The sequence below is a fragment of the Apus apus genome, chromosome Z (assembly GCF_020740795.1).
Source record: "Apus apus isolate bApuApu2 chromosome Z, bApuApu2.pri.cur, whole genome shotgun sequence".
In the NCBI taxonomy this organism is placed as follows: Eukaryota; Metazoa; Chordata; class Aves; order Apodiformes; family Apodidae; genus Apus; species Apus apus.
The window spans coordinates 62,106,404-62,130,944 of NC_067312.1; the positions used below are offsets into that span (position 1 = coordinate 62,106,404).

The following is a 24,541-nucleotide window of genomic DNA, read 5'->3' on the forward strand; positions in this document are numbered from 1 at the left end:
GCCACGCGCCGAGCATCTGGGGGGACGACGACGAAGCATCCTCCGCCGCCGCGGGCGCCACTTCGCACGCGCGTAAAACCCGCGGGGGGGAGGGCGGCGGGGGCGCCCCCAGCCCGGCCGCGGGGCGGGCGCTCACCCCGGGGGCAGGGCAGCCTCCCCGGTGCGGCGGCCCCCGCAAGGCCCCTCCGCCGTCCCCGGGGGGGGGGGGGAGGGGGGAGGAACGCGGGGTCGGTATCGCCCGCACACACACCCCCCCCCCCCCCGCAACCCACCGCGCCGGTCACGTGGCGGCGCCCCCCGCGCCCGCGGAGCGCAGCACGCGCGCGGCGGCGTCGTGACGCAGCAGGCCCCGCCGCGGCGGCGGGCGCGGAGCGGCGCGGAGGGTGAGTGGGTGACGCCGCCGGCAGCGCCGCGCCGGGCGGCCGGGGCGAGCCGAGCCTGCGCCGGGGCCGCCCCCTCCCGCCTCCCGGCCGGTGGAAGGGCAGGGGTGGAGGGCGGGGCAGCGGCAGCCGGGCCGCTGCCTGCACCGGCGGGGAGTGCCGGGGGGCGGCAGCCGGGGGGCGGCACCTGGGTCCTTCCCCCGTCTCCATCACTCCGCGGCTGCCGTGAAGCGGCTGCGGCCGAGCGGAGCGGAGCGGAGCGGAGGGGTGAGGTGAGGCGAGGGGAGCGGAGCGGAGCGGGGCGGGGGCCTTTGTTGCCGCCGACAGCGCTGTCCCCCGAGACGGCGGGAGGGGGCGCGCGGGGCCGGGGTCCCCCGCGGGGGGGGCGCGCGGCGCGGGGGGGCGCGCGGCGCGGCTGCGGGTTTCCCCGCGCCTGGCGGTCCCGGGGGGCGCGGGAGCGGGGCTGCCCGGGCGGCGGGAGAGGCGGCCGGGGGGCGGGAGCGGGGCTGGGGGTTGGGGGGGGGGGCGACCTTCGGCCCCCGGCAGCCCGCCCCGGGGAAGTGCTTTCCGCGTGAACTCGGGGGCTGAACGCGGGGGCTTTTATCGGGGCTGAGCACATACGTGGTGTCACCTTTGCCACGTACCGCGGCAAAGCCGCTCGTAGCGCCCCGAAACACGCTGAACCCCGTAGCCGACGCAAATCCCCTTCTGCTCTGCTCCCAGCCGGGCGTCTCTGGCGCCTTCAGCACCTTCCTGTCCCACCGGGGTACGCCGACATTTGGAAGAAAATCAAGTACGAGTTGCATGTTTGTAACTGCGGGGAAGCTAAAGCAAAGTTGTCTGGTAGAAAAACTGCCTTGGCTTATAGTTGGCTCAGTCCAAGACCGTGTTTTTGCAGCACCAGGAATGAAACCTTTTTCATACCCTTATCAGTGAGTGCTTTTTATGCAAGCAAAAGAATTTTATGTGAAGAAGAGCTCGAAGATCAGGTCCTGGTAGTACTGGATACAGACTAGCTCCGAAGTAGTCTCAGTCTTCATTGTCAGTGTTATCACCTCGTGGCACTTTCAATGGCTGGCTTAAAGCCACAGCTCTGAGAGATATATTAATCAGTCACAACTGCTTCTCAAAAATCCCCTCACCCCAAAACCCACCGAAACACTTCTAGTGCCTATAGTTCCATAGACAATCTTGGAAGCATGGCCTCATTGTACACCTCAGTGAACCTAGCACAAAAGGTAACTAAAATTAAAGTTTTAACAAATTATTCAGAAGCAAATAATGTACTTGTTGGGCCCTTTTGTGATATTTAAATGGCTGAAGGAAAGGATACAATTGTAGCATAGGAAAACCAAAATTACTTCATGTATAGTGCTAATAGCTTTGGTCCTGCAGCCAGGGATTGTGTTGAAATATATGCATGTATTTAAGCCTTGCACAACAGACTATGTCCTGCCCTTCCTGAATTTAGTAGGTATATGTACTGCATGTACTCCCAACGAGACATATATAGTATGACCTGCTGCCTTACTACCACCTGTAAACAGAACCTTGTTCACCTTAAAAACCGTGGAACTAGCTTATGGGCTGCCCAGTGAACATGGAAAGCCACTTTCCTCTTCGTAATGCTAAGCCTGTGAGTATGCTTGTTGCCATAGTGGAACCATATTTTGAGGATTTTGCACGTAAGCTGGAACTCAGGTCTTGAGAGCAGGCTTGAGGGGTTGCTCAAGACAGAGTTCAAACACTGTAAGAAAGGTTTTTCATATGAATAAAGTCATTAGAATTTGACCTGTCTAGTTGTCAAGAACAAATTTGCCTCACCACTGTACTTATCATTCCAAACTTGTATAGTAACTTTTTCTTTAGGTGTTCCTTCAGTTAACACAGAGCCATAGTGACCATACCTGATGTGGAAAGGCTCCCTTTGTATGCTGTGATACATTTCATTTCTGCATGTTTTCATGTCTCAAAGTCTGAGGTATGCAAACTGCTTGTTCTCTTTCACCTAGTCACTAATGGTACCTTAAACCAGCAGTTCCAGAGCTTTGTGATTTCTAGTCTAAATTGTTGACTCAATGTGCTGCAGAAAGCAAATGTGCCTTGTAGCTTGTTAACAAAGTGGGTAAAGAGATAATTTTATCAGAGGAAGGAGCCAGTGAAGAGTTACCTGCAAATCTGAGGAGACTGTAAGGGACCAGCCTGTTAAAAATACCTCCTTGTTCAAGTGAGTAGTCTCGTATGGGCTACTCAGAATACTTCAAGTGACATTTTGGCATAAGGAGATGGGAAGTCTTTCAGGTAAGAAAGTCCTAAAAAAGATAGTATATTCTATTAGATAGAAACTGCTTCTCTTCTTAATGACGGTGGTATGGTAAGTATGATGTGATTTATTTGGAGCCAGCTTCTGAGTTTACAGAGATGCATGTAAAAGGTAGACTAGTTGGATGGAGTGATGGAGTGTTACATTTAGAGATGCAGTCCCATCCCTGAATACTGTGAATAAGTGACAGGTCATTTGCATTTATATTTTTCATGGTTGGAAAACCATAACCCCAAATATCTATATACTTCATAGCCACTTATTTTGACAAGGCATCAGCAGAGCTTCAAGAAACTAGGAAGTGCCTCTTACTGCCTCTCTGCTTCCCAATTATCTGGTCTTGCTCAAAACTCGAACATGCCCCTATGTGAACTCCATAGGTGTAAGATCCCTTCTTCCCATGTGTAACAGGTTGGATATCACCAGCACTGGCAGAGCTCTATTTCTCACACAGTCCTCTTTCAGAACATCCCAGACCCCTGTTGTCTCTACATTTGGAGCAGCTCCATCCTGCTTGGACACTTGCCTGATTAGAACCAGGAAGGGGAAAGCGTGGCAGCCTTGCTGCAGCCACTCTAGTTTCTGTCCTCTGAAATACAGATGTGTGAATAGTGGTGCCTCCATGCTGTGATTAGATGCCAGCAAGAAAGGGCAGCACAGAGCCAGAGGCAGCCCAATGGGGGGGGGACTCAGCTGTGATGGACAGCAGCACAAAAGTTGCATTGACAGTAGTGCAGGGAAACAGGTACTTGTGGCATCATTTGGTGTCTTGGATGCATGGAGTGGTGATGCTGTATGTCACAAGCACTAAGATGAGTAGTTCCAGCAGCCTTTGTGGGATGCAGCATGTTTTCTCCTGTCACCCATTTTTGAAACTTCTCTGCTGACTAGATGGGATGTGCAGCAGAGCTTTTTCCCCACCCATGTCTGTCTCTGATTACCTGCATGAAGCTCCAGAAGCAACCCATGAATCACAAGAATGGTTACAGGATCAAGGAGGGGAAGAGAAGAGAACAAGTACCATTTTTGTTTCAGTTTTATTAGAATAAACCTACACCTATTTCAGGTTACAGTTGAAGGTAAAATGCCAGGAGAAGAATATTCTTATCCTTCCATAGGCACACAGTAATTAATGCTAAGTAAAATAGAGTTTATATTTTTCAGGAGAAAAGAACCTTTTTTCCAGTGCTTTACTGTATTATTGCTTATAAAGTACAGTGATTTTGCACAATTTAAATATATATGTTAATTGTTAAGATGAAAAATACATTGAGAAGCATTGGATATTGGAAGGGCAAGTATTTGTTCTTTTCAGCTGTTGTCAGGATGGGACCAAAGTTAAACTAAAGGAAATAATACTTTGATAATTGGCAAGAGAACTTAGAGAAGCATTGTGCTCTTTCTTCTTCTGGAATATCTGTCTGTTTCTCAAAGGACACAAGGAAGACAGGCTTACATGGAGCAGGTGCATAGTAAACACAAGGGAATTTCTCTTTAAATGCAAATGTACAATAAATTTATATGCACTGTGGAACCACTGGAAACAAGAAAATAGAACATATGCAGCAGATACCTTATTGATTTAAGGTCCCAAGAGAGTTTTTAACTGGGGGAGGAAATAATTATTGTGGTAGAAGTATTACCTGCTACTTACCTATCTATGGTGGAACTGTAATTTTGTCTGCTAACATAAAGCTCCAAGCGATTCAGAGGTCTGAAGATCTTAGAGATATTAAAGAGAAGTACAGTTAAGTTGTCATAGTTTGGCTGTTGGGGCAGTCCTTCATTAGGTGTATTTTCTTGTATATTAGGGACCATTTACAAAAGCTTATTTTCAATGTGACTGTGGTTGCCTTGCACTTTTAAAAGATTATTTAGTGACAGTTGAAAAGGTATTTTTCTGGTTAAAATGTAGCATTAGGTTTGTAAGGTTTGATGTAAGCATTTCCTTTTCAGTTCCATTTCCTCCCCAGTTCTTGTTTGCAGTCAAACTGCTGGCATTATTTTTCTTTGTTTATACCAGAGAAAAAGGCATTGTCTCACTTATCTTTTAAACTCAATGCAGTGTATTACATGACCTCTCCTTGTGTATAAATCCTCCCCCTTCTTCCCCCATCTGTTTTATTGTTACTCTAGCAACCTGGAAATTAGAATTGAAAATGAAATTCTAATCAGGAACTTAACACTTTCCTGAAATTCCCTCCTTCCCCTAGCCCTCCCCCTCCCACATTTTAGTAAACTTGTTTGTGTCTATGAGTAAAAATCAGGCTCTGCTGCATAGCTTTCTCATCTGTGCATGATGGGTATTCACATGATTATGATTTGAAGCTATACTGCTTTGCTGGTTATTGATCCATGTAGTTCTTTTGCAGGATCTGGCCATACTGACTGACATTTTTCCTAAGAAATAGGAAATACCTTTAAATGTCCAGGCTAACAACATGTAACTGCTGGCATGTTTATACACACTTGTACGTGTCTCATGTTCTCTTTCACTAAATACAGCTGTAAATATTCTGCCTTTTGTATGCTGTACTGTCAGTTCCAGTAGAATCACAGTAGTAAATTTATGAAAAGCCTAAAAAATGTGTTTGAATTGGCTCAAGATTTCAAATATTGAAGTTGTCAGCATGGTGAGATGTTTATCTGAATATTTGTATATGCTGTGTCCAAAATGTTTTTAAAAGCAAATCAAACAAACAGCAAAATAAAACTGGGAAATACAGTGCACACAGAAGCAGAAGAGTGCTAGCAAGGTAAATAAGCTGCATATCACATCACCTGACTCACATTTCTACTGTGCTCAGTCTAAAGTATATTAATTTTTCCTCTTGTACATTCCGAGAGTCTTAAGGCATGTTTCCTAATTATGTTAAATAGTAGGATATTGTCATTTTGTGTATACTCATATATTGAGCACTGAATAAAGCACAATATTTTTGCTTGTTGCTAGGACATAGAAAAAAAATTATCTTGAATTACAGAATGGAATTACCAGGAAATTGAGTTAAACTTACATCATTAATTATTTGCTTTTCATTAACCCAAACCAGATTTTTAAATAGAGGTAAAGGAATTTATGGCAGCTAAATGTAAGCAATTTTGAATCAATACTGCAATCTTAAACTCCACCAAGGCTTTTCACTTCATATCTGCAAAATTGTAGTTACATGGGCCCCTTGACTAACATTGTTGATGTTTAAGTTAATGGACTTATATCCTTGTGATAGATGTGAATGGAATGAGACAGTGTACCCATGGAACAAGCAACAGGTTACAAAAGGGATTCAGATTTTCACTGCTTTTGAGCATTACAGAATGGGTCGGGTTGGAAGAGAACTTAAATATCATCAACTTCCAACCTATCTGCCATGGACAGGGACACCTCCCACTAGACTAGGTTGCTCAGCGCCCCATCCAACCTGGCCTTGAACGCTTCTGGGAGGGGGAGCATCCACAACTTCCCTGGGCAACCTATTGCATTGTCTCACCACCCTCTGACTAAAGAATTTCTTCCTAATGTCTAACTTAAAACTACCTTCTGAGTTTTAATACATTAGCCCTTGTTATATCGCTACAAGCCCATGTAAAATGTCTCAAGCTGTTTTGTAGCTCCTTCAGATACTGGAAGGTGCTGTAAGGTCTTCCCAAAGCCCTTTCTTCTCCAGGCTGAACAACCCCAACTCTCTGGGCCTGTCTTCATTGCAGAGGTGCTTCAGCCCTCTGATCATCTTTGTGGTCTCCTCTGGACTTTCACCAACAGATCCAAGTTCTTCTTGTGTTAGGAGCTCCAGAACTGAACACACGTGAGGTCTCAGGAGAGCAGAGTAGAGGGGGAGAATCACCTCCCTTGACTTGCTGGCCATACTTCTTTTGATGCAGCCCAGGACACTTTTGGCTTTCTGGACTGGAGGTGCACGTGGCCAGCTTATGTTGAGTTTCTCAGCTACCAGCACCCCGAAGTCCTTTTCCTCAGGGCTGTTCTTAATCTGTTGTCCCCCCAACCTGTAATTGTACTTGGGATTGCCCCAACCCATGTGCAAGACCTTGCACTTGGCCTCGTTGAACTTCATGAATTTGGCATGGGCTCACCTCTCAAGACAATCAAGGTTCCTATGGATGGCATGGCATATGGAGTATGATACATTCTACAACATCTTGATGTGATGTTTTCTTAAAGCCATTTGATAGCATAATTTTCAGGAAGCTGAGATTTTTTTCTATATTCTTCTGTATACATCTTTATATTAGTTGTGTGTGGCATTTTAATTTTTCCACAGGAAAAGAACTACCTTTTGGAGTCTAATTATGATAACAGTAGTTGCTGTTATCATTGAACAGCTCGGATCTTGGAAAAAATGCTGTCAAAGTAATTAGTTGCCAGTTAAAAGAGAATCAAATTTGCGAGAGACTAGTGCACATGGTGCAATTCCAAAACCTGACTGTTGGAGGTTTTGCATATAGTTCCGTATGTTTCTGTTAATATTTGTTTGTGTTAGTGTACCATGTTGTAACTTTGATAAATGGTAATGATAATGCTTTTGGTGGTAGGTTGACTCTTAATTCTAGATTCAGGAAGCTTCTGTTTACAAATAGCTTAGTACAGTCTTTCTTGGAAAAGTTTTGGGAGCACCAATATCTGGAAGATTAATATAAAATCATTACTTAGTGTTCAGCATTATGAATCAGCTACTGGTATATCTGACGCAGATGTAGCAATTATCTCATTTGCTCAATAGTGCTTTCAAAAGCATTGATAATATAAGTCTAATGGGTAGGTTTTTCACACCTTACTTGGCAACTTTAGCTGTCATTCTCTAAGACTGAACAGAGAACAATTAAACTCTCTCCTACTTCTTTACAGTTGTTCTCAGTGGTTATAGATGAAGCACATTAGCAAACAGTGTCATGGAAATTGTATTTCTGCTCTTTACTCTGATGCTTGCTATGTGGAGGAGTTAAGCATTGCCTCTCTGCACTTCTTGGTGAAGCACTTTATGAACTGGATCTGAGATGAAGTGGCTGGAACAGCACTGCCCAATGACTGGAGGTTTAGCTGTAATTGAGGGCTGAGATGCCCAGGTTTGGACAGCTAAGTGGAGCGCAACTGTGCACATGCTGGGGGTTTCCACAGAGAGACAGGCAGCAGCAATGGCTTTTTATTCCTGCCCTCAGAACCTTCTGGATTTCACTAGGCCATGGTATATTAGCCCGTATGTAATCCCTGCTGCTGTAATTCAAATTCTACCAGAACTTAATTGTCTGAGTCAACACTAGCTTGTGTGTCTTTATACTCTGCTTGTAAGGCAGCTAAGTGTGCTGAAGTACTCCATTCCTGCTTAACTTGTCTTCTGGTTGTGATTTAGCAATATGCACACAAATCTCCCTGGAGTGGATAATATATTATGCAGCCAGTGTAAGAACATTTGTAAATCCCTTTGCTCACTTGCTGGACAAATGGTAATAAGCCATCCCTGAGAGGCTGAAGTGTCTGCAGAAGTTTGTAGCTAGCAGAGAATGTAGCGATGCAGCTGTGCAGTAAACAACCATTTCTGCATCGCAGTAAATTTTGCCCCTGGGAGCAGCACTAGTGAATTAAGGTGTTCTTGGTATCTTGATGTTCTTCTGAAGTAACTGTACTTGAAACAGTAGGTAACTAATACACCTTCTTAGGTTAGTGCTTCAGCCTCTGTTGTTAGTATTTTATAAAGAGGAATGAGTGCCATTTACACATCACATGGTTGCCTACAGCTGCCTGTGGTGTGTAACAGTGTCTCTTCTTTAGACAGTAAAGCTGGCTGAGTCCGCTGTACCCAAAGGATCAGGTTAATCTGCACTACTCTGTGAATTCCCATAGGAGAGCACAACCAGGATGTGTTCTGGTGTCCTCCAGGACTACAAGTGAAGCAGGTTGTGTAGAAGGAGGAATTAGCCCAATTAATATCATCTAGCAAAATGGACACTCTCTCCAGTGTGTGTTCCTTGTCAGGTCCCATATGCTTTATGGTTTGTTCGCAGGCTTTGCTTTTTGCAAATGCAATTTTTAGATGAACATATCTACAGTAGCACTATTTCTGGATGTGTCTACACTGCAATTGAGTAGTGTGATTGAAGGATATATGAACATATCTGTACTAGCTTTGATCTATATGTGAAGTGAAGACGTGTTAGTATAGACTTCAGAGAAGGCTGTCCAAGCCTTCTGGACACATTGTTAAGCCATACTGAAGTCTGCTTTCATCTGTCTTCACTGCTTTTTTAAACTCTGCTATCTAGTTTAGCACTACTGTGGATATTACTACACATGCAGACGTAATTTCATGACGGCATGCCCGCTGCTTCCCTACAGTGTTGTCGGTGGATGCTCTGAATCTGAGCATGCATCCCTTATTGTTTGTACTGAGACAGTCTGGTTTTCTTTTCCAATGAGTTTAATTGTTGATTTCACAATTTCATTCCCCCCTGCAAGGAATTATATAAAGGGCAATTGAGTTTAGGAGAGAATTCTGGCAATTCTCCACTCAAAAAATTAATTTTGTCGTCTCTATTCCAAGTTTGATTGTTAAGCTCAGCCTTAAATAACCTCCAGATCCAGGACACAGGTTTTTGCAAGTGTTAAAATCCAGATGACAGACGATCTTATGAAGTCAGCATTGTAAAATGTTCTTTGTGAAAGCATTGGATCTAGACCATAATGATGTGAAAAAGGATTATGAAATTATATTACAAGTATCAGCCGTGACAGTAAGGTGGTTATCATATATAAAACACAGTCTAACTTCATTGAAAGGATTTGAATGTATTTTTAAGGGAAGTAATGTGTATGGTTTTTGAACATTTCAAGGAAGAACCCTGCTCTGCTAAGTGTTTCTTGTTGTTTTGGGTTTTTTGTTTGGGTTTGTTTTGTTTTTGTTTGTTTGCTTGTGGTTTTCTTTTTGTTTTACAGTTGTTGTGGGTTTTTTTGTTTGTTTGTTTGGGGGTTTTGGGGGGGGTTGTTTGTTTGTGTGTATGTGGGTTTTTTTAAATGGATGTAATAAAGGTTATTTTTCCTTCATCAATTAATGAAGTGTGCTTCCAGTTAAGGTACCATGTTCTAAGAGTAAAATTTTACAACAGTAAGTATACTTGCACATCAGATTTTAGTATTTTTTATTCAGAACTGGACTTTTATTTCCTCATTAAAAAACAGCCAACCCACCAACCAAAAAGATCTGCAGCAAACAGCAAAATTGATCTGTGTCTAAGGATAGTCTGAAAAGATCTATTGAGGATCCAGTTCTGCTGTGCAATTTTCACGCTGTATAAGAAAGACAAGGGAGAAAAAAAGGCTTGAAAATTGAGCTTAGGACAAAAAAAGATGAATTTATACATTTTTTTTTCATGCCACAAAAATATTTCACATAAAAGTGAGCACCATCAAACAAAGAGGAACACAAAATAGGCTCTAGCAAGGCATATCTTTCTGTGACATGAGACATGCTGTAAGGAATAAGGTAAAGCTGAGCTTTTCAGCCTGACAGAAGGTTGCATCTTATTTATCTGACAGGAAAGTATTATTTTTTCTAGATAAATGCTTGACCTGAAATAAATCAAATATTCCCTTGTCTTTATTTGAACAGTTCTTTAAACTTGACACCTTTCTGAGATAAAAATACGGCCTTGACTCACCAGGTGGAAAACAAGAATACGATGTGTACCAGCTAAACCTGGTTCTAGCACCATGTGGTCTTGAATAAATTGTCTAACTCTTTTCACTTACCCACCTATACAATGAGAAGCAAACATATTAGGGAACTGCACTAGCAGAATTGTCAATAACAACATCTAACAGTGCCTATTATTTTTTGTTATGAAAAAGATTAATTATTTTCTTGAATAGCTCCAGCAGCTTTATAGATTGAAGGTGCTGGAGGCAGAGCGTATCTCTTGTGGAACTAGTATCAGTATTAGTTACCATGGGCCAGGGGGGAAGTAATGCTTGACCAACTCAATAAACTTCTATGCTGAAATGTCCAGCCTGGTAGATGAGGAGAGGGCAGTGGATGGTGTCTACCTGGGCTTCAGTGAGTCCTTTGACACTGTCTCAGATAAGATCCTCTCAGAAAAGCTGTTAATGTATGGGCCAGTGATCAGGCAGTGAGGTGGATAGAAAACTGGCTGTATAGTCAAGTCCAAGGAGGGTCATGACCCGTGGAACAAAGTGTAGTTGGAACAAGTGACTATAATTTTACCCCATGGGTCAAATTTGGGTCCAGACCTGTTTAACATTGTCATTAATGATCTGGATGATGGGGCAGAGTTACTCCTTAGCAAGTTTGCAGGTGACACAAAACTGGGATGAGTGGTTGATATGCCAAAAGTTCATGCTGCCAACCAGAGTGACATCAGCAAGCTGGAGAAGTGGGATGACAGTAACTTTAAGGTACTGCACTGAAGTGCAAAGCCCTGCACTTGCATCCCAATGGGTGGGAAATCAAGTGAGAGAGCCAGGCGTTCTGCATGGTTAAACAAGAAACTGCTGGGCAAACTCAAGTGGAGAATCTATGGGTCATGGAAGGAGGGGCTGGCCAATTGGGAGGAATATAGGACTGTTTTCAGAGGATGTAGGGAGGCAATTAGGAAAGCTAAGACCTCCTTGGAACTAAACCTTGCTGGTGAGGTCAAAGACAATAGAAAGGGCTTCTTCAAATACATTGCAGATAGAACTAACACTAGAGGCAATATAGGCCCACTGCTGAGTGAGGTGGGTGCCCTGGAGACAGGATGTGAAGAAGGCAGACGTACTGAATGCCGTCTTTGTCTTTGTCTTTGCTGCTGCAGACTCTCCCCAGGAGCTCCAGATCCCTAAGGCCCCAGAAGAAGTCAGGACGAAGGAGGAGTTTGTTTTAATAGATGAGGATTGGGTTAGGGATCAGTTAAGCAATCTGGACATCCAAAAATTGATGGGTCCAGATGGAATGAACCTGTGGGTGCTGAGGGAGCTGGCGGAGGTCATTGCTAGGCCACTCTCCATCATCTTTGGTAAGTTGTGGGCAACAGGAGAGGTGCCTGAGGACCGGAGGATAGCAAATGTCACTCCAGTCTACGAAAAAGGCAAGAAGGAGAACCCAGGTAACTATAGACTGGTCAGCATCACCTCCATCCCTGGAAAGGTGATGGAACAACTTGTTCTTGGTGCTATCTCTAGGCATATCAAGGATGAGGGGATCATTAAGAGCAGTCAACATGGTTTTACCAAGGGAAAGTCATGTTTGACTAACCTTATAGCCTTGTATAAGGAAGTAACTAGGTGGATAGGTGAGGGTAGGGCAGTAGATGTGGTTTATCTTCATTTCAGTAAAGCATTTGACACTGTCTCCCAGAGCATCCTTGTAGATAAACTAAGGAAGTGTGCTCTTGATCGTTAGGTAGTGAGGTGGATCATTTACTGTTTGAAAGGAAGAAGTCAGACAGTTGTGGTAAATGGGACAAAACCTAGTTGGAGGTCTGTAACTAGTGGAGACCCTTGTGGGTTGGTACTGGGACCGGTACTATTCAATATTTTCATCAACAACCTGGATGAGGGAACAGATTGTGCCCTCGGCAAGTTTGCTGATGACACTAAACTGGGAGGAGTGGCTGACACACCAGAAGGCTGTGCTGCCATTCAGTGAGACCTAGACAGGCTGGAGAACTGGGTGGCTAGAAACTTGATGAAATTCAACAAGGGCAAGTGTAGAGTCTTGCATCTGGGGTAAAACAACCCCATGTACCAGTATAGGTTGGGGACTGACCTGCTGCAGCAGTGTAGGAGAAAGGGAACATCTCCCTTATGAGGAAAGGCTGAGAGAGTTGAGTCTCTCAAGCTTGGAGAAGAGGAGACTGAGGGGAGACCTCATCAATGTTTACAAATGCGTTAAGGGCGAGTGTCTGGAGGACAGAGCCAGGTTTTTTTCAGTGATGTCCAGTGATAGGACAAGGAGCAATGGCTGCAAACTGGAACATAGGAGGTTCCATGTAAACATCTGAAAAAAAAATATTTACTGTGAGAGTGACAGAGCACTGGAACAGGCTGCCCAGAGAGGTTGTGGAGTCTCCTTCACTGGAGACATTCAAAACCCGCCTGGACATGTTCCTGTGTGATGTACTCTGGGTGATCCTGCTCTGGCAGGGGGGTTGGACTAGATGATCTTTCAATCATCTTACAACCCCTAAGATTCTGTGATTCTGTGATCTTCCATTTACTATAGAGCTTAGACAGCCTAAAATATATAAGATTTAGTTAGATACTGGATGGGAGAAAACAAAAAGTGGAAACAGCCACCTAAGTACTTCTGGTTGTGCTCAACATGAAGTAGATCGTCTTTTGTAAAACATTGAAGTGACATCCTTCAGTTAGACTTGTGGAAATCAGTACAAGCAACTGAATGTTGCCACGCATGAATTTTGTAACATTGTAGTTTTTGATGTTGTGAGATTATTTATTTTTTAACATAGTTTAAAAAATGGAGTCCAGTTTTTGTAAAGGCATTTAGGAACCTCTGAAAGGACACACTACAAAATTACAGCTTAAAACAATACTACTACTTCTAAGGCTGGCACTTCTGCCATCATCTCATCCCACACTTTTCTTACAGCACTAATTCGGAGACAAGTGAGCACTAATATTTGCTTCTATCTGCTGCCCATATTATTTAAAACAAGCAGTACTGGACAGCAGTACTCTGTATAGGGTAGTGCTGTGTAGCTACAGAAGTGCAGTTACAGTCTGTTTCTGATTTCTTAAATGAGGAAATAATGACAGTTTCAGAGGACTACATTCTGATCTCAGGGGCATAGATGTCTCTCAAGTGTAGTTTAGCTCTTCACTGAATTTTTGCAGTTTCCACCAAAATTTAACTGAAACAAAAAGTTCTTGGGTGACAAGGCTTAAATTTACAGTAGTTTACACTGTTAACTTGTAAGAATTTTTGCAAATGACACCCTGGGTTACGTCTAGGAAATAAGATGAAAAAATGTCAAGTTTTTGTCCTTCATTTTAATTTTATCAAAATGAAGATATTTGTATAGATGCTAAAGATCAAATTTCACTGCTAATTATGATAAAGTTAGTATTTGCAGTAAAAATGTTAAATCCTTTTTAATAATACTTGGTTTCTTTAAAGGTATATACCTGTACTATATGCATAGGTGAATCAACAAGTAGTCTCAAATAAAAGGGGTTGGTCTGAGTGAAAGTTTTGTGAGAGAATTTTAGAGTTCATGGTTTGGGTTTTTGGCCCACAGCTGCAATATATGCAGATATTTGCTTTGTGTGATGTACCCTGCCCCAGGCTGACTCATGCACCGAATCAAAGTGTGGTGCTGGTTACTCACTAGTGCCCCAGATCCTGACCATGAGTAAAAACCCACTTTGCATCAGTGGGAAGTCTTGCCTTGAAATTTAGAGTATTACAGTTTGTTAGAGTTTAGCTATTAAATGTTCTAGTGAATTTCAGTGTGCAAAGGGTGGGACAGTAGAGTTGATTGTCTAAAAGTTATAAAAGAGGGAAAAAAAAGGACAAATGGAGGACAGAATAGAAAATTACTTTGGCCTTTGTTGACAAAAAAACAGGCCTTCCACATGTGAGCAGGGCAGCGCATAGGCTTCACACAAATGGTGGATACAGTTGATACACTTACAGAGAATGTTACTTACATAGGTGTTTTCCCTTAAGTTTATAATTACAGCTCACACAAAGCAAAAAATCATCATGGAAGTAAATGCAGGATATATATATTTGGCAGGCAAATGTAAATGAGGCAAGTTCCAAATTTTTAACTTCAAATAGAGCATTTGAATGTTACAAACTTGAGTACCGATTGGCGTTAGTTCTTTCCCAGGATATTTCTAAAAGTAATTGAACAGATCACTATAGAACTACAAGGTGCTTAAGTTCTAATGGATGATTATTGAATTTGGATTGAGGAATGTAAATGAGAAAATGAAAGATGCAGGAAAGTGCTTGAAAAATGACTTTTTCTCATGCTAAAAATAATAAGAAGAAACTCCCAAACCCAACATGACCTAACAGATTCTTTCAGCATTTGAAATATATTGAGCAAAGATATCTCAGATTACTTGGTTTATTGAAACAACAGTTATAAATGCAGTGTGTTCTTCAATGAAAAAAGCAGCTTAGGAAGATTTACAGGCATGGTATACTGATTAAATCCACATTTTTCTATGATCAGTGCCACTGCAGAAGATAACGTGAATAGAGGTATTGCATGGCATTAAGGAGGCAAACCAAAGCCAGGATTTGAGCACTGCATCATAAAACTGCAGTGTCAAGTACTAGAAGTTAATTGAACTGATTGGACTGAGAGCAGAAACTGTGAAAGATCTCTGCCCCAGTGCTGCTGCCCCCAGTGCTGCTGCTGTTGAGTCAGTGGAAAAAGGAGAGACCTCAGTTTCTGATTTTAAACGAGAGTGGAATGAATCACATCTGCTTTATTAAAGACCTTGACACAGAATTCCCCACCTCCCCCCAAACCACCACATGGTTTGGAAAGGCTGAGCTCTGCTATGCTTGATTTCATCCTAACATAAGTGCTGGAGCCTACATTAGCAGTGGTAGTTGCCATAAGCCCTTTGCTGCTCTGTCTTACTTCAAAGGCAACTAACTGGTTCCTTGTGGATGCCTTTACTAGGGTGTATTATTTTTGGATTTTTACACAAGAACTAGGCTACCAAAAGAAGGCATTTTTTTATTTCTGTAGTTCGTGAACTTGCAACAACCCTGCAGATGTTGAATATTCACTTTTATGGCACAGTACTTTTCAAATTGTACGTGGAGTTAACTGTTGTTAAAGCAAAATATCATACATATTTGTATGTATCACTTTCTTCTCAAATTGATTTGGAATCATAAGTAACTGTTAGTTTCCTGAATGTTTAATTCTCCTAAAAATGCATGTCTCTGAAGTCTTGCTCAAGGAAATACATTGTGATGTTCCCTTATCATACATTACTATGGAGTACGTTTAGGTGACACAGGGGCTGTACTTTCAACCACCATTTAGGAAAAAATAATTGAATTTTTGTTTTTCTGTGTGTTTTCCATACAGAACAAGTTGTGGTTGTTTTCTTGAGTAGTGGCTTTTGGTGCATTACAAGGCTTGACAAGGAATATGGAAATGCAATACAAGACATCATTGGTATTCAAATAGTTATTTCCTTTTTATTTGATAATGTTACTGAATAGCTAATGCACAAGGTTCTGCTCTTTCTTTGCTTGCATTAGCGGTATACTGATTGTGTCAAATAATTTAGGAGTCCTGTCAGCTGATCTCCCAATTGTCATCTGGTAGTTGCCTCTTGAATTAAAGGAGTAAGCACTAGCTTTAATGTGCAGTGTGCACAGTGTTTCAGTTGCTAGTATTCTTTGAAATAATGAAGTGAACTGCAAATAATCTCAACATGAAATATCAGAGAATTTTGTGTCTCTTTCAGTGTTCCGAGCAACCAAGACTTTATCCATATAAGTCTTTGGTGCAGTCTTAAATCTAAGTTTAATGGAGGATTTACAGAAATGTTGAACAGCACTTGTACATGATTGATGCAGTGTTCTATATATATTTTACAGTTATGTATTATAAATTATTTGGTGTTTTAGTATTAAAACCAGATGACAACCTATAGCTTTAGTATTATGTACGCATAGAAGATGGATATATACCCATACATGCTTTCTGTGTTTATGATTGTTGATTCTCTCTACTATATTGCAATGTATTATTCATTTCTGCCAACAATCATGAGTCAGTGGAAAATAACAAGTGCAATTGTTTGAAAAATGTGCACTCGCAATTTGCTTGTATTCATCTCAAAGTTCAGACTGCAGATTAATTTTACTGTTCTCAGTGCCTGAGGATTCACGTTTATGAACTTCCTGCATTGCCATTGGTGCTTAAAGTAGAACTGATAGGTAACTTGAAATAAAATTTTAATCTGGTAGAAAAGTTACTGATACAAGAGGTAGTTATAAAAATAAAAAATCAGCACTCAATGTGATTTTGTTAGTTCAGTTGCTGTATTTTCACTTGTAAAGTAATAAATTCAATTTGAAGTGAGCTTTTCTTAGTTATTGCAAATATTGTATGTGCATTTTCTCCAAGGAGTCACACTGTGGAGTAAAACCAGCTTTTTTTCCTGAAGTCTTGCAGGAAGTAGAGAAAAAAGATTAGTACCTTTTAAGTTCACTTGGTTAAGCAAGCTTTTATGGTCAGATTTCATATTTCTAAAATTACTGAAGAAAATAATTGTTAATTCTTGATGTTTCTGCTCAATCATAGTTTTCCATGGAAATTTATGTCATACACAATCTGTTGATCTCTATGTGAATGTATTATTTTAATCTGGGTTTGGTGTTAGATTAAATTACCGATACTCAGAATAAATATATTTGAAGACTTCTTTGGGTAGCTGTGCTTAAGAAGGAGGTACAGTGGACTAGTTACTAGCTGCACAATTTAAACAGTGCTGCAAAATATATCAATGGCACCTTTCCTACTGTTGTACAAGTTCTGTTTTATTACTGAGTGTTCCAGATTGTCTTTCTGGTCTAATTTAATTGTATTCATAGCTTGATAGGGTATGTAAATTTTTATGTGGTTGGTTCAGTTGTTTTTCTTTTGTTCTAGTCCATTAATTGATATTATATTATTTTTCTTTTTTTCTTTTTTTCACTATTTTAATAATTGAAAGAAAAAGACTTCTTAACAGAGCATTTTTTTACATGTTGCTGAGATCGTGCAATTTCAGGGACTGTTTTGATTACAGGGATAGTGCAGTGTGATCATTCATAAGTTTAATCTTATTACAACATCCAGAAGAAAATATTGTAATATCAATCCCATGCTGTAATTTTGGCTCTTGAAGCAGTTTGCAATCCAAATTAAGAAAATCATTTTTTTCTTTTTTTTTTAGAAAAACAAGTTAAAATTAATTGCTGTGATGGGGGAGGAGGTGAAAACAATGTTTTAACTACAAGTACATTGTAATATAATGTTCCCTCAGTGTATTTTAGATCACCAACATCAATATGAAAAATGAGAGTTTCACCAGGACCAACAGACCCCAAAATACTTTTCCTATAAATGGAGTAATTTCAACAAAACAGGATGCTTGAAAAATTACAGTACTTACAAAATCTTTTAAAAATATTTGCAGGTTACAATTTTTCTAGACATGGGTCTTCAGGATGGCAACATAATAAATAATCTGCTTTTAGGGAAATTGCTTCCATAAAATTGAGAAAGTGAAAAAAATCACCAATGCTGCATTTACATCACTGTAATTCTGCAGCATGAGAAGTAAGTTTTTTTCTTGCTTTGAGAACAAAATTTAGTGTACAGTAAAAAAGAGATAGTAATCCTTTTTTTACATCCATCACTCACACCCTGTGGAGTACTCTAGGCACCCTGTCCTGGATGAGAGAGGTAGTGATTTGGAACCACCACAGGTGATGCCAGAACTGTTACATCATTCATTGGTGAAAGTGGTAGGATAATTGGTGCTTGCTCATTTCTAGACTCAAAGGGAGCTTTTTGGGTTTCTGAACTGGATAGTGCACATAGGTCTTTTGGGTGCTAAAGTACCTTCCCCTGTGTTCAGTTTTGGATACTGACTGATTTGGCTGCTCTAGTTTTCAGGTGAGTAGGTCAATCTCAGTCACATGAGTAGCATATCCTGTCTGATCAGTGTAGATCTGAGTTTTAGGTTATGTAGTATATTACATAGAGCATGCTATTCTGTAGAATTGCTCGTTGTATGAACTCCTTGTTTCCATGTATACACAAGTACACTAGTGAGACTGCCAACTGATTCTGAAGGATCTTACTTAGCTCCACTTCTCTTAGCATGGAAATAACTGCTGGAAAGGTCCTGCTACATTTTTTGAGAATTTCTACAAGCCTTAACTAACTTGAAGGCAGATGGAAGGCTGTGTCATCTTGCAGGGAAGAATGTGGCTTCCTAAGTATTTTGGTGATGAACTCTTTTAATCTACTAGTTAGACAAGGGATTGTTGTCTTTACCACTTATGGTTCTACAGATGTGCCTAATCTCTTTTTGAAACTCTATAAGCCACTTAGTAGTTTCTTTGTGTGACTCTCCAGCACTTATGGCTCTGCATGCGTTTCTGCAAATCCACGAAGAATGGTTCTGCTTCAAAACTCAGTTGCTCATCATTTGTGACTGTGTTGAATTTTTAACTGTTTGAACAGCCAAAGTGGGTGAAATTCTTCATAAATGGTCAGAACTTTGAGAACTATGAGGGTTGGAGACTCTTGTCAGATTCAGGATTTCAGTCAGATTCAGAATTCACTTGCCCTTGTTTTTCTGCCTTCCCTAAACTCAACATTGTTGGCAGTAAAGTTGCAAAGTTTATATATCTGTGTAAGTGCCTGTTCAGTGCATTATCTGTACTGTAGTTCACACAAGGTTTTACTATGATAGTGCAACTATTCACAAAAAAATAATGGATGGTGGTGACATAAGGGATATTTGTCTTTTACATCAGCCTGAATCACCAGCCAGCAGATGGTTCTGACATCTGCAGACAATGAATGCACTCTTTTCTTTGACCAGACAGTGTTCTGGAATTATAAGACATCATCTCTCATCTCGTAAGAGCATTCTTGAGAGTTACAACTGACTTTTGAGTAGCAAGAATATAGTTCTTAAAAGATAGATTTGCTAGATAACAAGCAACCTAAGGTCATATTTGTCTGTAATGGCTTAATGCTGAAGTGACTGTGCAATCCAGAGTTCTTTTTCTGGCTATACAGCTATGATAAAGATCAGTGAATCATCTGTATAATTGAAACACCATATGGACATCCTGGACCACGTAAGGTTCTTCACTTTGACAGTATTCCACAATGCAAATTCTGAGATTGGCAACGCTTTCCTCTGTTTAGTAGGATTAGTGAACCAGGAAATCCTTGTTCCTCCCTGCTCAGCAGATGTAATGCCCCTGTACCTTGCAACAAGTGAATGTAAAATAATGGAGCTGCTTTAAAGTGAATAATCTCTTAAATGTTTGCAGCTGGTGCTCTCATGTTCTGAACAGTATTAAAGCTGTCTTCTCTTCCGGGAACGGGGTAAGATCCTACCTGGGTTGTTGCTGCTTGTTTCAATGTATGTGTGTGTGGGAAAAGGAGACAGTATAAGAATTATTCCTTTGTTGGAAAAATCGAGTAACAGTCTTACAACACTGCCTTGCCAAAAACATTCATTCCCCAATAAAATTACTACACTTGTACCTTGGTCACATGCCAAGGCTGATGATGTGCTTTATAGATGCAGAAAATTACATTAATAAAACTACAAATTATAGTGCTACTATCCACAAGCGTAAGCTTTCCAATGAAGATATTGTTTACTTAAAACTAAACATTATTACATTGATGCTAAATTACTTGTGCAGACTTTAAACCAAATCTAGCCAATCAATGTTTCTGCTTACTTGTCAGTTGCGGATAACTAAATATTTGCCTGTTAAGCTAAGCTGCTCTCTGCCAAATGTTATGAGTTGTGTTGTTGGTTTTTTTCCTCACTGAGTAGATATATTCCTAGTTTCTAATTTTATTCTTTTGCACTCTTCTAGAACTAGGAGTATAGTAGTTGGTTGTTACAATTTTTAGTGAGAGAAACAGAGATTGTGGTATTTGGCCATACATTCTTTCAATAATCCCTGTCAACAGATTGTACTAAACTAAGCAGCTGTTCCTGGTAGACCCAATAGTCATTACTGGAGAAGAGTTAGAGTGTAATACAGGCTATCTCAGTGGAGGTGGAGGAGTTAGTGGGACTGGAAACAAAGATGACAGGTCAATGGTGAGAGCTCAGTCCTTCCCTTCTGTATGATAAGCAGCTCAGGCATACAGTTTCTCTATCTTAAACCACATCCCTTTCAGAGGTTGTCCAAAATGAAATGGTTGGATAATTTCACTTGTGAAGGCTAGCAGCTAGGCATTAGAATTTGATATTAGTTAATAATTACCAGAGATCAGAACTATCTGGTTTTGGCATGCTTTCTTGTCACTTTGAACAGAAATGTAGTTGATGTGGAGAAAAAATGCTCCAGCTACTGCTGACTTAGTTACAAATCTGTCGATACACAAATGTATACCTTTTGTCCCATTCTGGTTCATCACAAGGCCCTGTCTGATAATCTTTAGCTGTTAAAGTTCCTAGTTCTCCATGTCTAGATCACTACATGGTTTGATAACTTTATGAACGACTTGTTAGTGAAGTTTGAGTATAACATAGAAAAAGAAAATAAAATAGGTTTTTAACAGTTTTTATAGGCTCATCCTTGCTAATATGTTTTTTTTTCCATTATCTTTGAAACTTCGAAGACATTGCCCCAGTTTTTCATTCAAGGCTGCTTTTCATATGCCTTAACAAGAGGCACTAGACTGTTTCTCTCAGTTGCAAACATTTCCTGTTATCCAGCTCTGATTTTTCCTACTGTTGTCACCCATGTCCATGTATTCTGGTGTTTTTCCAGACTTACAAGGCTGCTTTTTGGCTCCTTCATTTCCTTTCCATGTGTCCTTAATTAACAGTGACACCCACAGAAGTAGCTAGAGTCCTTTAGACAGAGTGCTTAAAATCTTGGGCTTTAAGAGAGTTATATGTAATAGAGCAGGGCAATCTGAATAGTTGTCTGGAGAGTATAGTCCTGGATGGAAAGTAACAGAAGTGCAAATGAATATTTTTTTTTTTCTGTTTGTTTTAGTAATTTATAGTGTGGAGTCCAACCCAAGAGATACATTTAAACTTTAGCTGTAGGACATCTGTGGTCTGGTTTCCAACGGTAGTAGCAAGTCATTGTGGCCAACTGACATCCAGAAAGTTAAAAATACTATTGCAATTTTTGCATGTGGTAAAGGAAAGCACACTGGTTTCACCATCTGTGGAAGGCATTGGTTATAAATTTCTGCATGTTCATTAAAGGTCTAATTTTTAATTTATCTCTCCTGCATTTTCTGCAGCTATTTCTACCAGTACAGGGTAAGTGTAAGTGAGAGTAAATAACTTTTTACAAATTTAGTAAATTACACAGAGCAGAAGTGCACCCATCTCCTTTCCTTATCTGTACTGTCTTTTAAACATATTATTTAAACTTGCACAAATCATAAAGGTCAGTATTGCTCCAGTGAGTGGAAGACATTGAGGCATGCCTGTTCATCTGTCTGGTAATCAATTATGGAAAAAATAGCAGCTAAGAAGCAGATGATACATGCTTTCAGAGACAACATACACAGTAGTCCTGGCAGAGTTCTGACTGCTTCTGGTTTTGGTAAAAATAGATGATTACAGTAGGTGATGCTGGATCACAGAGCTCTTCAGGAAGACTAATTGCTAAGTGTCTGACTTGAAATATGAAAACTATATTTAGAACAAAAAGTTCATTATATTATTACATTTTTTTCTGGTTGTGTTCAGAATGTTTCCATATCTTGTGTGATCTAATTTTTTTTTTTTAATTATGTTGCCTTGTTTGGTGCAAGAGGATGAAAACTCAGAAAAGTAGTGAAGAAGAAATAACTGAGGAAATAATGCTGTCTGGTTTAGATTTTAAAGTGTGATCTTTGTTTTTAAAGCAGTGAATATTTTTAAATTTTCATCAATGTTAGTGTTTGCCATCCAGAAATTTATGAATTTTATATACCTCTAATGGCTAATAGATGTTTAGCTGAATGACAGTTAATAAGGGAGCTGTGTTGATCTGTTTTTGTTCTTTTTGACGTATCAGTCAATAGTAATAAAAATACTGTAAGATCAATTTCAAAACCTTTTAGCAACCACATAAAAAATAACAACTGTATTGATTTCTCTGGTAATTGTCCTGGAAGAATGGTAGGAGCTTAATGGTACGAATGTAATGAAATGCATTTATCAATAGACTATATATTGGATTTACTGCATTAGAAGCCTGTAGTCAGTGGAGTGTCTAGATGTAAACTTTCACAGTTTCTTCTATAGATTGATCAAAGTGCAGAAATAATGAAAATATGAGAGAAAACAAATATTGCAGAATACCTGTAGCAAAAGGCAGACATTTTAAATGGAACTCAAAAGTAATGCCTTCTTCATTAATCTAGCAAGGTCCTTAAAAGGATGTGAAGCATAGTCTGTTGTACATATGTTCTAGATTTTATAGAAGAGACTTTGTGAGAAATATTTTCAGAGCCTGCTGGGATATAGTCAGGATTATGGCAGTTTCCCATACGAACATGTGTTTACCAGCTCCAGCTTCCTTTTGAAACACTGTGAAGGATTGCTTTCATGAATATGTTTGTTGTTTTGTTCTGTTAGGTTTTTTTCTGTTTGATCAGGCAGAACAAACAGCATATCTTGGTCATGATGAGCAGCATAATGAAATTATAAATACATCCTAATTGCATATTTTTTATATAATGATTATGCAAACAAGTATTTTGATAGGTATTCCTGTTTCTACACACCCTAAAAAGTCTTTAAACAGTGTTATCTCTTTTTGCTCTTTTCTCTGTTAAATACTTCAATATACAAGGACACTAAAATAAAAAGGCTTGAAACCACACCAATCTATAAAAAATTATATTAAATGCAAAATTAGTCTTTGTCTCTGCCATGGATTTAGTTCTCAATGTTGGATATCCTACATTGCTAGCACTATGATACCCAGTATTTGAAATGTAAGCTTCCTTTTATTTAGTTGCACATAAATTTATAAGCTAGCAAAATAACAGAAAATAAATGGGTAGAGAAAGAAGTCATTGTTAACATAACAGCCACCAATACTAGTCCATACATCTCTTCAGAGGTCTACTTGGAAGAATCCCATGGGTTACAGAAAGGAGATTGAAAGCACTTGTTGTTATACTAGGATCACATCCAAGCTCAAGAGAAGTCCACACTAACAAGCAGGAAGCCAAGCAAAGGTGAAAGGATTCAGTCTTGCTGGGCACATGGATGAGCCAGGATCTTCTGACTGAACTCTGACATGAAATGTACAAGAGGTGAAAACAGGGGCAAGTGTCTCAGGAACAGTATAGAGTTGTTGTCTGAGCTGGTATGGATAGGGTCAGGAGACTGAGACTGGCCTGGGGGTAAACCTGGCAAAGGATGTGAAGGGTAATGGTAAAGGCTTCTACAAGTACAGAAAAAGCAAAAGGAAGAATAGGGAAAAGGACAAATGACACAGAAAAGGCCAAGATACTCTATGCTTGTGCCAGCCTTTACTGCTATGACAGGCTGCAGGAATCCCAGGCACCTGAGATCAGAGGAAAGGTCTGGAGCAAAAAAGGAGGAGGAGGATGATAAGGTGAAGGACAAGGTTAGGGACCACTTAAAATGGAAACACTTAAGGTCGTGGGACCTGATAGTTGCACCTGTGAGTGTTGATTGAGATGGCTGATGTTGATACATGATCACTCTCAGTTATCTTTGAAAAGTCATGGTGATTGAGGACTGAGGGAGACCAAATGTCACTCCTGTCTTCAGGAAAGGCAAGATGGAAAACCTGGGTAAAAATGCACTGATCAGCCTCACCTCAATCTCTTGTAAGGTGATGGAGAGAATCTTCCCGGAAGGCACTTTCAAACACATGAAGTGCAAAAAAGTAATTTAGAGTAGCCAGTAGTGATTTATGAAGGGGAAACAATGCATAACCAACCTGACAGTGTTCTGTGATTTGGTTATTAGCTTGGCGGATGACAGGAGAGCAGTGGGTGTTGATTACTAAGACTTGACACTATCTTCCATAACATCCTTACAGACAAGCAGACAAAGTGAAGTGAAATAAATGGTCAGGAAAAT

At 40.4% G+C, this 24,541-nt stretch overlaps 1 protein-coding gene across 1 annotated transcript in view; it reads left to right on the forward strand.

The window, feature by feature from the left end:
• The first annotated feature begins 567 nt into the window (after nt 1–567).
• The window catches only part of SNCAIP (synuclein alpha interacting protein), a 99,190-nt gene continuing 75,216 nt past the window's right edge, over nt 568–24,541 (forward strand). The window contains exon 1 of the mRNA XM_051641928.1: nt 568–652. The gene's annotated coding sequence lies outside the window, so the exon portion shown is untranslated. The remainder of the gene's footprint in view (nt 653–24,541) is intronic.